Source organism: Melospiza melodia (assembly GCF_035770615.1).
Source record: "Melospiza melodia melodia isolate bMelMel2 chromosome 7 unlocalized genomic scaffold, bMelMel2.pri SUPER_7_unloc_1, whole genome shotgun sequence".
NCBI classification, from domain to species: Eukaryota; Metazoa; Chordata; class Aves; order Passeriformes; family Passerellidae; genus Melospiza; species Melospiza melodia.
The window spans coordinates 1,981,434-1,996,490 of record NW_026948497.1 but is presented as its reverse complement, the minus strand read 5'-3'; the positions used below and the strand labels follow the sequence as shown (position 1 = coordinate 1,996,490).

The 15,057-nt window shown below is 46.8% G+C and overlaps 1 pseudogene; it reads left to right on the top strand.

The window, feature by feature from the left end:
* LOC134432680 (zinc finger protein 850-like) overlaps positions 1–15,057 on the top strand; it is a 589,027-nt pseudogene that overhangs the window by 287,848 nt on the left and 286,122 nt on the right.

Genomic DNA, 15,057 nt, shown 5'->3' with positions numbered 1-15,057 from the left:
TCGTTTACATTCACACACTTTTATTTCTCACTCACTTCCACACATTCTTTCCCACCCTCAGGACACAGAGTGGATCCCTGTTGACAGAGAGTTGCGGGTCCCTGTGGCCCCCCCTCACCTTGGGGTGGCCTCTGGGTCTCAGTATCTCCGGGCCTCCTGGGAGGGCCCTGACTCTGCTGCCTCCTGTGCCGTTCACCTGTGAGGCTGATTTGTGTGTCACTCACACTCTTTAGCCACGGCCCCCTCACACGCCCTGGGGACAATGGCCCCTTTGCAGATCACCTGTACCTTATGCCACAGCCCCCACACACCCAGGAGAACAATGGCTTATTTGTGGGTCACACACTCCTCTTTCCACAGCCCCCCTTCCCACCCACCCAGGAAGCTGAGGCTGATTTTGTGTGTGACTCACTCTCACACACAACAAGAAAACAATAAGGTACCTTTTGTTATAAATGATCAAATTGAGAGCCAAACCTATAGGAAAATTTAGCAAAGATTTATTAATTTGTCTGTGAGACTGAAGTTCGGTCGTCAAAACCACCACAGCCAAGGGTTAGCGTCGAGCCCGGGTTCAGTGCTGGGTGAACACGGATCTGAGCTCCGAATGTCAGTCTCCCCCTGTTCACAAATGCTGCCTGACGCAGCGAGTTCTTTTACAGTTTATTCTGCTCAAGGCAGAGATGACCGAATGTTCTTTGTGTCTCTTCCCATCCATAACCGTGTCTTTACCTGTACAGAGGTGGACAAAGACTCAGTCCAGGTGTCTGATGTTGTCAGTAGACTGTGGGGAAGTCAGCATTCACATGCATCAGGGTGGGGCTGTGGCTCATTGTGGTAGATGTAATCATGGAGGCAATAATCACTCTTGGCTGGACCTGGTGACCCTGGGAAGCCAGCGATTATTGCCCTGGAAGCTTCTATGCTTTCATTAAAAACCCCGATGTTTATCTCAACCAAGTCCAGGAACTAGATGTATATGAGTAAGACACTGCTCTTGTGTTCAAAAGACATATTGTGGATTTTACAATATTTTATACATTATCAGCATGAATTATCTCCACCATATACTACACTTTAAAATCACCTATTACGAATTTAGGTGTTTCTGGCCAGTCCTGGTGCTCTTGGATATCTCTCAACCCAGATGTGTTGTGCAACCCCAGATGCTCTTGAGCATATCCTCAATCCGGCAGAACTTTCCTCAACCGTGGATGCTCTTGGAATGTTAATTCCTCAACCCAGCAGGTTTTAATTCTGGATGCTCTTGGGCTCTCTTATCCCTCAAACCAACAGAATTTTTAGGGTTCCCTTTTCTCCCATTTCCTAGTGGATTGGGCTCGGAAACTCCTCTGCTCCCTTCCTCCGAGGGGTCCAGTTACCCCGGGGGATTCTCTCACTCCTCTTATCACTCGCTGTATCTCTTTACTGGCTGCTTCCCTCGAGGAAAGTTGGAAACACAGCGTGGGACACTCCAGCACTCACTTGGCAGGTCTGGGACAACCAGCCCTTGTCTCATTCACAGCCCAGAGCAGAGAATGAGGGGAGAAGGGAGCCCGGGAGCCCAAACAGCCCCGGCATCCCGAAATGGGGAGAGCGAAGCGGGGGGAGCTTTTGGCATTGCTGGGACTGCCAGCAGCCTGGGCAGGGCGGGCACCTAGGAGAATGGGGACCCCCAATCCAAGCGTGACCCCAAGCAGCTGGGACAGGAGGGAACCCCCGAACACCAGCGGGGAGGGACCAGGGATGGGGAACTCCTGGGAGGCTTTTTCAGGGCTGAATCTTTGTGTTTGGGAGGTTTTTCTGGAGCCCAGATGGCCAGTGACTTGTAGAGATGGACTCGGGCAGAGGGACCTTCAAACTCGATGTGTTTTAGGGAAGATGAAACAGGAAACCCTTATAAATACGATTGTCTGGCAAAAGATTTTGTGAACATAAAAAGTGTAAGGAAGATTGAAATGAAAGCAAGTTCTGAGATACTTCATTTAGTGAACAACTGGAAAACAATGGTGTGGCCAAACTGAAGGTAATTCCCCTTTTGATGAAACAATTCCCTCTGTTTGCAGACAGGTGCACGGGTCAGTGCAGACCCCACTAGCTCAATAGAAAGGGTCCAAAGAGGAGTTTTTAGTGTCTAAAATGTAACAGAGTTCGGTGATGTAATGATTTTTATAGGCTGTTTGTAAAGGCAATAGGATTTGTATCTTGTACTTGATTGGCTAGTGAGAAATAGAATATTCAACACAGAAGAAGATTTATTGTATTGTAACGTGACCCTTTCTCTCATATGCTCTTCTCCTCTTACTCTCTTACCCTCTCATTCTCTCTACCCCTCTCTTCTCTCAGGCCTGCTCCGAGCTGTGCCGGGCAGCTCCAAGCAGGGCCCTGCACCCAGGCCCTTTGCAATAAACTGCAAGTTCCACGTCCTGGCTGCAGAGATCTCTCGTCTCCGTCTGTCCCGACCGTCCTACCCCCCAATGCTCCTACAAGCGTGCTCATCCCTTGTTTTCCCCAAAACAGGATTTCTCATTGCCAACCCCAGGGAGGCTGCGAGGAAGAGGAAGATGCCCCGGGACACTGAGGCAGGTGAGGAGGAAGTCAGTGCCCCTTTCCCCTCTGTGCTGCTCCATCTCCCAGCCCAGCACGGCCCTGGCTGCAGCTCAGCCCTGGGGGGATCTCCTTGCCCTTGCCTGTGGCACGGAGGCAAATCCCATCCTGTCCTTGTCCTTCCTCCCCCAGAGCAGGAGCTGAGCATGGAGAGCAGGGAGGACAAATGCCCGCGGCAGAACCTGGTGGAAGAGGCCGTTTTGAGCGGCTCCACGGCGCAGGAAGCCAACGGGGAGGAAAAGCCCCGGAGATGCTGCACGAGGAGAGGCTGCAAACGCAGCCGGCGGGGATCTGAGGGGGAAAGAGCCAGCCTGGGCCGGGAAGGCGGCCGGAGACGGAGCCAGAGCTGGGAGCTGGTGCTCCATGAGCAGCTCCATGATGGGGAGAAGTCCCACACGTGCGTGGAGTGTGGGAAGAGCTTCAGGTGGAACTGCGACCTGATCAGGCACCAGAGGATCCACACTGGGGAGAGGCCCTATGAGTGTGGGGAGTGTGGGAAGAGCTTCAGCCAGAGCTCCGACCTGATTGTGCACCAGAGGATCCACACGGGGGAGAGGCCGTACAAGTGTTTCAAGTGTGGGATGTGCTTCAGCCGGAGCTCCAGCCTGGTCCGGCACCAGAGGACCCACACTGGGGAGAGGCCCTACGAGTGTTCCAAGTGTGGGAAGGGGTTTCAGAACAGCTCTGATCTCCTCCGGCACTATCTGAGTCACAGGGAGGAAAGGCCTTTCCAATGCCCCGACTGTGGAAAAGGATTCAAGCAGAATTCCACCCTCATCACCCACCGGCGCATCCACACTGGGGAGAGGCCCTATGAGTGTGATAAATGCAGGAAGAGGTTTCAGAACAGCTCCCATTTCCTCCAGCACTATTGGATTCACACACAGGAGAGGCCCTTCCGCTGCCGCGACTGCGGGAAGGGATTCAAGCGCAACTCCACCCTCGTCACCCACCGGCGCACCCACACTGGGGAGAGGCCCTATGAGTGTGATAAATGCAGGAAGAGGTTTCAGAAGAGCTCCAATCTCCTCCAGCACTATTGGATTCACACAGCGGAGAGGCCCTTCCAATGCCCCGACTGCGGGAAGGGATTCAAGCGCAACTCCACCCTCGTCACCCACCGGCGCATCCACACTGGGGAGAGGCCCTTCGAGTGTTCCCAGTGTGGGAAGAGCTTCTCCAGCAGCTCTAACTTGACCCGACACCAACGGAGGCACCGGTAAGGGAAGCCTTGCGAGTGCCCCAAGTGCGGGCAGAGCTTCGTGCGCTGCTCCAGCTCCATCCCCCACTGGAGGAGGCACTTTGGGCACAGCCCTGGTCACTCACATTCCCTGTGATCCATGTTGAGGACACACCTGGCTGCTTCTCCTTTTGGTTTGGCCTTAATTTTCCTCTGCTTCACCTTCATCCTTTAAAAACACCTAAAACTGGGTAAATGAAGGAGATTGTTCGAATATATCTAAAGTTCCATAATTTCTCAGTTGTTTTAGAGCGAATTCAGGATTTGATGTTGCGTTCTGTGTGGAGTGCTGCTGTTGCTAAGAGGAAGGAATTTGATCTCACCCTTCTTGTGTTGCTAAGAACTGCTCCCCTGACCCAAACCCCAACTCCACCCTTGGTATACCCTGTAAAAATTCCACGGCCCTGCCTTTGGGGGTTAAGAAATGGATTCCCAAAGGATCAGGCCTATTCCCACTCTATTCCAAGAGGATGAACCTGTTTTACCGGATTCCCAGAGGATTCTTACTCTATTGCTTGTTTTTTTTTTGTTTGTACTACTGCATGTGTGTTTTCAATTCTTCCTAATAAATAACTGTTATTTCTACTCCCATATCTTTGCCTGCGAGCTCCTTAATTTCAAAAGTATTTAATGTTTTTATAGTACAACAATAACAATAACAATAACAATAACAATAACAATAACAATAACAATAACAATAACAATAACAATAGGGAGGGAGGGAGTTTACATTTTCTATTTCAGTGGAGGCTCCTGAAATGGGGAGACACCCCCAAGGATGGGCCATGTAAAATAGTTTCTGAAATATGTAAATTAGCTTATGGATATGCATGAGGGTCTGTGGATATGCAACAGGCTGTTGTAATTAAAACCAGAATAATTAGGGTTGTCCTCGAAAATAGCTAGGGGGATCTTGGTGGCCATAACAACTTTTGCTCAGTTGTCCTTGTCTCCCATTACATCAGCCTGTTGCATATTCATCGACATTTTGCATATCCATTAAGTACTTTACATATTCCAGGAACAAAATTGGCTTCATCCTTTTTGGGGGTCCCACCTCCCTCCCAGCTCAATTTGGGGGTCCCATCACCCTCCCAGCTCATTTTTGGGGTCTCACCCCCCTCTTTTCCCCGCTTTCGCTCCCCTTTCTGATCGTTCCCCCAATCCCCTCCCCCGTGTTTGGTTTTAGGGACTCCAGGCCCCTCCTGCTCCGTTTTGGGGTCCCAACCCTGTTTTGCATTAATATGGGGTCTCCAATCCATCCCCAGGGTCACCTGCCCCCCCCCCCCCCAAATTCTGCTCCTGGCAACTGAAGAGTCATCAGCGCGACACGCTCTGATTGGCTGGAAATTACCCCGCTCGGTCTCTGCGTATTTACCGCAATGAGAGGCCTTGGTCTGTGGCTGACAAGTGATGAGTAAGAGTCGGGCCGGGCGCTGATTGGCTGAAAATCCCTGAGTGGGGCCACTGCTCTGAGTTTGAGCCCAGCAAGTGGATCATCATCAGTGCCACGCGTTGTGATCGGTAGGGATCTGTTTTGGGGTGGAGATGGGAGGAACTGGGGTTACTTGGGTTTTCTTTGGGTTTAATTAGGGTTTGTTTGGGGTTTATTTGCGGCTATTTATGGACTATTTGTGGTTTATCTTGGGTTTTACCTGGTTTATTTGAAATTTTTTGGGTTTATTTGGAAGTATTTGGGTTTGTTTGGAAGTATTGGGGTTTATTTGGGCTTATTTGGAATTATTTGAGGTTCTTGTTGTTTATGTTGTTTTATATGGTTTTTTTTTTAGGTGTACTTGAAATCATTTGGGGGTTTTTTGACTTAATTTGGATTTTCTTTTGGGTTTTTTGGGGTTATTTGGGTTTGTTTGGGGTAATTTGGGGGACTTCTAGGTATTGTTTGGAGTTATTTGGGGGTTATTTTGAGTATTTTGGGGTTAGTTGGGTTATTTGGGTCATGTGGGTTCAAAAAACGAGGAATGTTTCTCCTGCAAAAAATGTGAATTTTTCCTTAAAAATCCGAGAATTTTTCCCCAAAACACTAGGAATGTTCCCTTAAAAATCCCCGGCTTTTCCCAGCCAATAGCGTCCTGCCCCAAACCATCCAAGCACTGCACTTCATCTCCCAAATTAACGAATCAGAGCGCACCCCGCCCCAAACCAACAAATCACCGCATGTCTAACCTCAGGAACACCGGTCTCCCAATGCGCCCGATCCAACCAATCACTGCATGCCTCCCCTCAGACACGCCTGCTTCTCTTATCTCAATCTAACCAATCACTGGGCGTCTCTACTCGGCAAAGCCCACCCTCCCTGCGCCGCTCCAGCTAATCAGAGCCGAGCCCGAAGCAGCGGTCCCTGACCCCGGGGCCCGGCATGGAGCAGGCGCCCCCCGGGACCCCCTCAGGGACCCCCGGGAGCCGCCCCAGTCTCGGGCGGGTCCTGCGGGAGGCGCTGGAGAGAGCGGGGGAGGCGCTGGGAGAGGACGGGGGGCTCCGGGAGCTGCTGAGGAGGTGCAGGGACAGGTGAGGGGTCCTGGACGGGTCGTGAGGGGAATTTGGGGAGGGGTCTTGAGGATGTTTAGGGGGGATTTGGGGAGGGTCTGGGGGGAACTTGAGGGGGTTTTAGCAGGGTCTGGGGGTGCTGGGGGGCTTTGGAGGGGAATTTGGGGAGGGGTCCTCGGGGGGTGTCACGATCCGTCCTCACGGACGGGTTTCGTGATGGTTTGTGGATTTGATCTAAGGGTGCAAAAAGAACCGACATGGTACAAGGGGGTTTGCAATGATAATCGAAACAAATGCACCTTTATTGAATGAGCACAGCAAAATGCGATAGAGGGATTAAGGGAGAGAAAAAGAGAGGGGAAGAGAGACAAAAGAGAGAGAGAGAGAGAGAGGGGATAGAGCTACCAAATGTAGAGACAAAGTCCTTTGGTCCAGTCCAATCAAGGATTCGCCTGTTCTGTCGGGGAGATCTCGAAGTCTCTCGCTAACTCAGAGGTTTTTATTATGATAACTCTTTTGGAAATTGCAAGGGAGGGGAAACAGATATAATAAGGAATAGATGTAACAGATAGTCCATGCTCTTGGCAGTAAGCGAGAGCCATTGTCTTCTTGGTCCAGCGGTCACAACCGGCAGGCAAACATCTCGCTTTGGTCAGCTTGCCTCCCCCACACACCTGCCCCGGGCTGGGGGTTTCATTCCCAGTCCTTGGAAGGAGCAGAGTCGCCTTTTCACATGGGGGTTCCATGTCTTAGTCCTTGATGGAGAGGCTCCCTACATCTCAGTCTGTCTGTCACGGTGGTTATAAAACAGGTGAGGGTCTTCTGTGGGGGGACCACCTGAAACTCAGGAGAAGTCCAGCCAGGCTGAGAGGTGGGACAGCTCCCAAGTCTGTTGTTGCAAAAAGGGCACAGTGCCCCCTTCTTCTTCTCATTGGTCAGTGTAGCACACAGCAAACAACACCTATGAAAACAATGGCTTAGCAACGCTCTCAGGTCTCAGGCACATGACTTTCTCCTTTGGAGACAGATTTCAGACAGGGGGGGTCTTCTCTTCAGTGGTCCCCCAATGACAATCATGAGGCAGATGAGGGAAAATTCGGACAGACTCTCACACGACGCCATGACTCACGATTGTCTTGAGGGATCTTCATCAGCAGAACTCTGGAGCATCGTTGATGAGTCTGCAGAACTTGCCGTACGTTGGTAGTATAACCCGGAAAAATAGGGACAATAGAAAGAGAGGAAAAAGAGAGTGAGAGAAGGAAAACAAAGGATAGGAGAAGGAGGGGGAAAGGGAAACAATAAACAAACATAATTAATATTGATTATCATAACAATTTAAACAAATGGTTGATTAATTAAAACAATATTACTTTTAAAACAATATTTAAAGGGTTAAAACCAGTCACAAATAATCAAAAGCAAAAGCAATCAACACATATTAATACAAGCATTAACTTTAAAAAATTATTTTCTAAAACAATTCACTAAAAATCGAATGTAATTTCCACAAAATCATAAATGGAAATTAGGGATTATTCCATAACACATATGCTTCATTCATAATTGCCTTTTGTGAAAGTTTTGGGGATGTCCACAGTGTAGAGGACATCAGCCAAGTGGTGTGCGTGAACTATAGACATCAATCTTGTCAGCTGTTTCATGCTCCAATGCATAATGAATAGGACTGCTGATAAAATAAAACCAAACAGAATTAGAATCAAAAGGATAACAATGGCATGGCACACACTGTTCAGGACACCCGTGGCAGTAGGAAACCACCTAAAAGAGTATCCCACCACCTGTGCTCGGCATCTTCCTCCACTCTTTCCATGACACAATGTTTCTGTCTCACATTGTGATGAACAGTCACCAGGGCTTTCTGTCCGTTTTTCTGAGTCTTCTCAAGGATTTCAACCAAGTCTCGATGGAGCAGCACTTGTCTTACCAAAGTGAGATTCATCCCAATAGGAGTAGGCATCAGTTTGTGAATCAGTGTGTAGTTAGATTGCAACAGGTAGTGAGAGGTAACTGGAGCTTCATAAGAGAAATCACATCCTGTAATCTTGGTAAAGTTACAAGCACAGAAATTTGAAAGATTTTTAGTATCTACTACAACATTCTCTACGAATACAAAATCACAAATGGTTCTAAAGCATGCACATCTATTGCCTATGTATATAAGGACTGTTTCAGAAATCTCATTAGGACAAATTTCAAAATGACAGATATTTTGCTCTATATCTAAACAAATGTCTTGAGCTATGATTGCATTGATTTCACAGATGAGCCCTTGTTGTTCTCAGACAATACAAGATTCTAAATTAAGAGTTTGCCATTTCTCACCAATTTGACGGTCCCATTCTCTATGGGATAGAGAATAGCTCCTTCGTAATTCAGTTCTAATGTTATAACAGGGAAGTCAAATGCTCTGAGGCACTGTGTATGGTTAACACAAAAACTGCGGCTGTATTGGAAATGGGGTCATAGCTAAAATTCACCAGGTTCCACCAGGATTGGAATTCTCTTTCATAGTCAGTGGCACTGTCCCAAATTATTTTCTGAATTTCAGTGGGAAAAGTGCCTTCTTCACCTGCTCTTATAATTGAGGCAGCAACTGACTGCATCCACAGTTGTACCTGGATACAGCTGAGAGCCAAAGAAATATTGTTTTGTGTAGAACCGAGTGCATCAACAACCAATTTGTGATCATTTACATTTACTTTCTCCCAATTTGGTAAAATGTTTGATAGCAACCACTGGTTCTCAATGCCAATAAGGATGACTGCAATGGTTGTTGTAATTTGGTCAAATCTCTGGATGTGGCAGCCAATTTATTCAAGTTCAATTAATTTACATGTTATGTGTAATATTCTCACCTGGTGTTACCATAAAGGTGTTAGCGTTCAAAAACACATAATCACGGGGGATTATATGCGGTGCTTTTTATTAAAGAGCTCTGGGAATCGGGGTATTACCCAAATCTGATTCTGACCATACATCCAAAATGATCATGTTTTTATACTCTAGCGTTATATAACTTTCATGTTAATTATTAAACTTATATTGTTCTATTGTATACATAAATGTAGCCCCTCTCTGAATTTCCTACATAGTTTCTCATTATTCTTCTTATGGTTATATAATAATTATATTTAATTACTAAACAATCATCACATCTAACACTTATATAATTCACCATAGTGCTTACGCAGGTGCAGTTGATCTGGGAAAGCACAAAGCCTAACATTTTAGATTCTATCTTTAACTTTTCCCAGGGTTCCACTATCATTCTCCCCCCTTTGAAAGCATTTTCACTTCACTATAGGTGTAAATGTTTTCATTTGATTCCTTTATTCCTCAGTTCGTACTTGGTTCTTCAAATCCAGGGTTGATGTAAATGTTGTTGTGGATGCTGTTACGAACTGGAGAACCAGAAGATGGTGAGCATGGATTTCATGTTAGTGCCTGTATTATCCTCTGGTTCCAGGATGTTTTCTTCTGTATCTCTCCCTTTAAGATGCTGTAAACTAACCAAATTGCTAAGAATACAATTAGTAAGGTTATCACACTCTCAATGATAGATTTAATCCATGAACTCACATTCCACCCTAATCCTTTAAAGATTTTTCCTAACCAGCTTGTAGCCAAATCCTTTTGCTCTTCTTGTGCTTCATGATCTATTTGTTTCAACTGATTGATGTCATATTCTACATCTGCAGTTACATTTGGGATATGAACGCAGCAATTATCAATTTGTCCCTTTAAAAATCCATATACTCCATGCTCTTTCAGGCGTAACAAATCTAGGGCTAATCGATTTTGTAAAGTCATTTTTGTGGTAGCTTGTAATTGTATATTTAATTCTTTAAATCCTTCCCAGGTGACTCTTGCCAGTCTACCTACCTGACCTGTAAGTTTGTACAGCATCTCTCTGCTATAGTAGTTTGCTATAGGATCAAGCAATGACTCTAGGGCCCATCCAAATTTCACTCCACTAGAGGGTTCTTGCCAAGTGTCATCTGGATTTTCATTGTCTAGAACTTCTCGTCTTGCTCTTATCTGCAGAAGTTCATGTTTTCCATTAAATGGGGACTTTTTCCAAATTGGACATAAGGTTGGGAGGCCTAGAGTAATCTCCTTTACTTTCCCGTCTACAGGCAGATGTGTTGTCCAGGTACCATCACTTGCTGCCCATACAAATTGTCCTGGACCTCGGATTGTAATCCTGGTACACCCTATAATTACTTTATAACACTGAAGAAGTCCAGGCTTGTTAGGAACTCCGTTTACCTCAGGAGAAAGGCTTCAGGCGATGGTGAAGAGGAAAAGGAGATGGATTCTGCTGGAGGGTTTATATCCAGAGGTTTATTCCATGGTTACAGAGGTCTGAATGGTAGTAACAGCTCCAACAGAATACCTGCCGCATGGCTTGATTCACCTTTTAAGCTCCCCGGGCAGGGGGAGGGGAGGGGACAGGTGAACCACCAACCGGGTGGGAGGGGCAGGGTCTCAGGGGAGGATGACATCTAGACAGGCCAATGACCTCTGGGCATAGGGGCATCTTTTGAACTTGACCAACCACACGACGACATTCCTGGAATGTTAAGCCTGATTGACAGGACTCACTCAGCAAGGGGCGAGAGGGAAGGGAGAGAGGTATAGGCACACCTGGGAAGGGACCCGGAAGTTTAAAACACGCCGCAACATCTCCCCCTAGTTTTGTTTAAAAAGAAGAGGACTGTGTGGTGCAGAATGATTGCCAAACCATGGTTGGTAAATCGGTTTTCTTCTACAGGAGGGTCAGTGTTTTCCACTGAGGCTTCCAGGTCACCCATTGTAGCACCAAGGGCTTCCAAATGGTAGACCTCAGGAGGGGGAAATGAGCTTGAAATTAACTTGAGAACCATGCATTTGATTAGCCCAAAAACAATGCTAAAAACTTCAATAACTATAACTAAAATAAACAGCACTAAAAACACAGTTTTCAGAATAGATCCCAACCAGCCCGAGAGTCCCCAGCCTTTGAACAGTCCATTCAGCCCGTTGTCAGTTTCTCTGTTGATGTCCGAGAGCCTTTGTCAAGGTAGTCCATATGTGGTTTGGGCTGTGGCACTATGCAGGAGATCGCAGGTGGGATGATCACAAGTAGGACGAGAAGCAGGCTCGGTTTCATGGCGTCTCGAGGCTACACATGAACAGTGGGATCTAAACTGGTACAAGGAACTTGAGACAAACATATATTACAAACTGTTCCAGAGAGGAGGCTTAAATGGAATTTCCTCCAGAGAATGCATGCGACATTTTCTTCTCCAGGCAGCATGAGCAACCTGGGGCACTTCTGTAGATTTCTCTGAGACTTTGGGAACATAGGGTTTCACCCATTTGGAAGGAAACCACCTTAAACCAGAGGGGGTGGACACACAGGCGTATCCAGATCCACAAGTAACCAATTTGTAAGGTCCCACCATTTTCCAAGTCTCAGGGTCCTTTACTAAAACTGGAGGTTTTTCTTTCATCAACCTATGACTGCTCCCACCAAAGTGGCGTAGGATGGGTGGGTTCAGGATGTCAAAAGAACAATTCAGAAAATTGATTGTGAATAGCACCCTGGATAACCATATGTGGGGAGGTTCTACCTTCAGAACCTGTTGTTGCTGGTCCAGGACCTTTTGAATATCACGGTGAGTTCTTTCTACAATGGCTTGACCTGTAGGGGAGTAGGGGATGCCAGTTTTGTGCCCTACTCCCCATTGCTGCAGGAAGCTCTCGAATTCCTTGGATCTATAAGCAGGCCCATTATCAGTTTTCAGCTCCTTGGGGATGCCCATGAAAGAAAAAGCCTGCAAGAGGTGCTTAGTAGCATCAATAGATGATTCTCCTGTGTGGGCAGAAGCATAGACCGCTCCAGAAAAGGTATCTACACTAACGTGAACATATTTCTGCCGTCCAAAAGACTGTATGTGTGTTATATCTGTTTGCCACAGTTCACAACTGTTCAGTCCCCTTGGGTTTGCTCCCGTACTCACTGTAGGGAGTGCATGTTGTTGGCAATTTGGGCATGTGGCCACAATCGCTTTGGCCTGTTCTCGAGTGATGTTAAACTGACGAACCAGGCCAGGTGCATTTTGGTGGAAAAGCTGGTGGCTGATTTTTGCCTGTTCAAAAACATTTGGGAGAGTGGCCATCACTGCAGGTGCAGCAAGAGCATCTGCCCTTCTGTTGCCTTCAGCGATAAACCCTGGCAAGTCAATGTGTGACCTGACATGCATCACATAAAATGGCTGCTCTTGGTGAGTGACTAACTTTACCAGTTTTGAGAGCAATTCGAAAAGTGCGATGTTAGACACTTCTTGCAGTATTGCTTGATCTGCCCTGGATACTACTCCTGCCACGTATGCAGAGTCTGTAATCAGATTAAATGGTTCTGAGAACCTTTCAAAAGCCCTAACAACCGCAGCCAATTCAGCAACCTGAGGTGAACCTTCCACCTCAGCAACGTCCGTCTCCCACTGCTGGGTTTGAGGATCCTTCCAAGTCATAATGGACTTGTGGGACCTCCCAGACACATCTGTAAAGACAGTCAGAGCCTTTTTTAAAGGTCTCCTACTTAGAGCACTTCTCAATTTTAAGGTAAATTGAACATCTTGTTCGAACAATTTGTGAGCAGGCCGCGCTACCGAAAGTTGTCCTGAGTAGGAATCCAGAGCAAACTGCAACACTTCATTTTCTTGAAACAATTGTTCCAGTATTTTCATAGTATTTTGACCTGATTTTAACTCAACTGGAATGTGAATGCACTTAAAATCACAACCTGCTAACTTCCTGATCCGGGTCCTTGCTTTCCGGATCAGGTCTGCTACCATCTCCTGAGGCTTTGTCAGTCTCTTGGATCTTTTGTGACTGAGGAAAACCCATTCTATGATCAAGAGAGAGTCCCTCTGGTCCTGGTCCTTTTTTGGTATGTCCTTTGCCTTAGGTGTTTGTTTTTCCTCCCACTGGAAAATAATTCCATGGAGGTGTGGCAACTTACCTAGGATGAATGGCAGGTCAGGCCGGCATTGGTTGGCCTGTCTTGTGGACATTGCAATCTGAACCCTTTCAAGAGCTTTCTGTGCCTCTGGGGTAATAGACCGAGGAGCACCTGGGTCCTCTCCCCCTTTCAATAAATTGAAAAGAGGGGCAAGGTCTTCATTAGTCAGACCGAGCCATGGTCTTACCCAATTCAAGGACCCACACAACTTGTGGACATCCGCAAGGGTCTTGATCCTTGGATTGATTTCTAGTTTTTGAGGAACAATGGTCCTATTTCCAATTTCTAAGCCCAAATACTTCCAAGGTGGCATCTTTTGAATTTTCTTTTCCTGCAGCTCGAACCCTGCAACAATCAATGCATCGATCGTTAGGTCAAGCGCATGTGTGAGTAAATCATCATTGGGGGCACACACAAGGATATCATCCATATAATGATAGATGATGGCCTTCTCTGCGGCTGCACATACTGGGGAAAGCAGGGAAGAGACATACCACTGGCAGATAGCTGGCGAGACCTTGAGTCCCTGAGGAAGAACGGTCCAATGGTACCTTTTCATAGGAGATTCCATATTAATGGAAGGGACGGAGAATGCAAAATGCGGTGAATTGTCAGGGTGCAAGGGATTTGGAAAAAACAATCTTTAATATCAATAACAGCTAATTTCCAGTCTTGGGGAAGCATTGTTGGGGATGGCATACCAGGTTGGGGAGAGCCCATATCTTCAATTACATTATTAATTTGTCAGTGCTCGTGGAGGAGTCGCCATCTCTTTTTGTCAGCTTTTTGGATGACAAACACTGGAGAGTTCCATGGGGACATGGTCTCCACAATGTGGCCCTTTTTTAGTTGCTCTTCCACTAGTTCTTCTAGCACCTTTATTTTTTGTTTACTGAGCGGCCACTGTTTCACATCAACTGGTTTGTCTGTTATCCACTTCAGTTTTTGGGTGGGGCGCTGTTGTTCAATGACTGCTGTACAAATATGCTGCGGAGAGTCTGGAATATCAATTGTTACACCCCACTGGGCCATTAAATCTCTCCCTAACAAAGGTTCCGAATAATCTAACACAAATGGACGGATATTAGCCAATTGTCCGTTTGGTCCCTCGATTTGAGTAATGCTTTTGGATTGTCTTGCCAATTGCAGACCTCCCACACCTCGAATGTGACCGGCAACATTTTGCAAAGGCCAATGTGCGGGCCAGTCTTGTACTGGAATCACTGTGCAGTCTGCACCTGTGTCTACAAGCATCTCAATGCGTTTAGACTCCCCACCCCCAATGAGGTTACACCATAATTTGGGCTTGTCTTTCCCAATAACTTGGACCTGGGCGACTGAGGGCCCTTGTTTTTTGATATTTTCAGGTAAAGATGGCACAGGGATACCTTGTGCATCAATTTGTCCCTTGGGAAGAAACAGGGGTGGGTGGAAACAGTGCAGGCCGAGAACAAATTGCTCAGGATCTGATGTTGTCATTCCCAGAGCAATTTTGATCTCTTGTGGTGTGTGTTTGGTGTCCCCAATGATGATGTAATTACAACGAATTTGGTTCCAAGTACCCTTCTGTTCAGGATTTACAGAGACAAAATGCCAGTCAGTGTCCTTCAGATGGAGTGACTCAGTCAGCTGCAACCTGTAAGGCTCATTGACAGAAGACGTGGTTAACACA